The sequence below is a fragment of the Chenopodium album genome, chromosome 9, assembly GCF_948465745.1.
Source record: "Chenopodium album chromosome 9, dcCheAlbu1.1, whole genome shotgun sequence".
Taxonomy (NCBI): Eukaryota; Viridiplantae; Streptophyta; class Magnoliopsida; order Caryophyllales; family Amaranthaceae; genus Chenopodium; species Chenopodium album.
Window position 1 is genome coordinate 48,846,725 of NC_137842.1, and position 2,535 is coordinate 48,849,259.

Consider the following 2,535-nt stretch of genomic DNA (forward strand, 5'->3'; position numbering starts at 1 on the left):
GGATGAAAACTTTTTAAACATTGACGCACTATCTTACTTATTCGTATTTTTCTTTTTCCTAGAATCTTGAACTAGTTCAGCTAACAACGTACTCACATTCTCGAGTCGTCCCATTCTTTCTTCATACTCTTTTAAGGGTTGTTCTTCGTTGTTTTCCTCGTGGACATTTTCTTCATGGACCATTTCATTTCTTATAAAAATATCGTTCTAGGTTCCTTTGGAGGCATCGGTAGTTCCCTTGTAACTTGCCATTCTGAACATCGAATGTGATTAAGAAAACTAAGAATGGAAAAATAAGCCCCTTTATCCCGTTCCTGCACTCACACTCAATTCTATATATTTTTTTTAACATATTTTATTAGCTAGTGATCTTATTCTAAAAATCTAATCAACTTTATATATAAATGTAAAACCAGTAGGGTTTCACAGGAACCGTTGCTCTGATACCACGTTGTAACGCCCCGACTTCTAATTCAGTTATTAAGATAATCTTAGCAGCGGAATTAACCTAACACGGTCGGGACGTCACTGCCGTAAATCCCTCACGAGATTTACTAGGCAACAAACATACTTAATTAACAAAATTGATCTATAAAACATAGTAATATATTTATTACAAACATTATTCTTATTTTTTTATAATAGCAAATCCTATCTTATCTCAAATTTTACTAAGTAGCTTAGTCTTACTATTCAAATTAAACAACTTAAATTTATAACTACTATTAAGTGATAACTCAAAGTAAAAATCCTCGCAACTACTCGTCTCCATCATCCCCAGCAGTACCTAAAACATTAAAAAAAAAAAAAAAAAAAAAAAAAAAAAAAAAAAAAAAACCGGGTGAGCCGAAGACTTAGTAACGAACTACTCTAGTAGTGTAACATCATTTCAATTCATTTAAGTTAACAAAACAGGGAGAATGGATTATCTTAAAACATTTAATAAAATTCATATAATGATACATATAACGTTCATATTAACATGCTAGTCGCTAGCAAGTATGACATGGCGGAACGTCTTCTGCGATGGGCCGGTGCCCATAACATAGAGCAGATGCTAGACATAGTTGGGCTAATGCCCCATGGGTACATGCATGACAGAGAAGTAACCTGTAAACATATACTGCCAGACGGACTAGGTCTTTCACTGTTATTTATCATGTTGTGTAACTTTTACATAAGTCATTCATAGATTCATGACATTGTTTTGTAAGATCCAAAGATCAATAAAACAACGTTTATCAATAAAATCACTCATATAAATCATTAAACTGAAGTACATTAATAAACACGTTCATCATCCCTCAAGTCATTAAATCCAGAGATATAAATAAATTTCAAAAATGACATCATGCTTTTATAAACACATTTCAAAGGGAATTGCGGGTACTAGCAATAGCCGTTACCTCGATTTACAGTCTGCAACCTTCCTGTTAGCCTTTATTCTATCGTTCTCACTGAGCTCCGAGGTCCGATTCCTCTTAAAAATATAAATTATTGCAGTAGTAGGTAAAATTATTAAAATTATAAATTCTTTAATTAATTTAGTATGAAAACAATATTAAACTCATCTTTAGAAATAAATGTTACGTCACTTTTTGAGAACTTTTTGATAAAAGTAGTTGAATCATAATTCCTTCAAAAAGCTAGTAAACAAGTGTATTTAATTAAATCAAATCCTTTTACAAAACATAAATCATAAAGTGTCCCTTACTTTGGGTGTAAAAATAAACAAGTTTAAGAGCTTGATTTCATAAGACCAATCTTTAACTTGGCAAGAACAGAGCACGCATTACCCAAAATGAAAGAAATTGATGGGTGGTTTTGGGGCAGTACAGGGGAGGCAGCGCACACGGGGGGGAGGGGGGGCGACGGTTGACCGATGATGATACAGGTCGGGCGGTAGTAGGAGAAAAGGGGTGGCAGTAATTGCGGTATTTCTTTAACGGTTGGAAAGTAGTATGTTTGTTGCTAAGACTTGCAAGAGAAGGAGGAAGAAAATAGGATTAACTAAGTCACTTGATAACTATAATTTGATTCTTATAGGAATTGGATGAATCAAACTTGGTCTTATCCCAAGTCATTTCTTAACTGTGAAGGTGGTAATTGAAGAGGTAGAATTTGTCTTCTTATTGCATTAAGAAAAGGATGATAAGGTCAAATTGGTATTATGATAATTATGGGGTTATGAGCAATCAATTGCATAAAGAAGCAAAATTAGACTTTGTACCATCTATTTATTAACCGTGATGGTGGTAATTGAAGAGGTAGAATTTGTCTTCTTGTTCCCTTTTATACCTTAACCTTGAGGGAGTAGGATAAACTCAAGCTAAGTTGGCAAAGTCTAATCAATTATCCTTGATTGGTTTAGCAAGACATTAAGCAACAAGTATTAGGAGATGTCAAATAATTTTGATCTTCATAACTTAATCGTGAAGGAAAGAAGATTGAAGAGGTGGGTTTTGTCCTTTTGTATGAATAAGGGTATTTTGGTCATTTTATTCTCTCGGGTAAAAATACTGATTTTGATATGAA

General features: G+C 33.4%; 1 long non-coding RNA gene across 1 annotated transcript; it reads right to left on the reverse strand.

The window, feature by feature from the left end:
* Positions 1–371: 371 nt before the first annotated feature.
* Positions 372–1,470, reverse strand: LOC145559827 (uncharacterized). Its single transcript, XR_014092978.1, has 2 exons — positions 1,407–1,470; positions 372–787 (listed from the first exon to the last, which is right to left on the reverse strand). It is a non-coding gene; the product is annotated as an uncharacterized LOC145559827 (long non-coding RNA).
* Between the last annotated feature and the right edge of the window lie 1,065 nt (positions 1,471–2,535).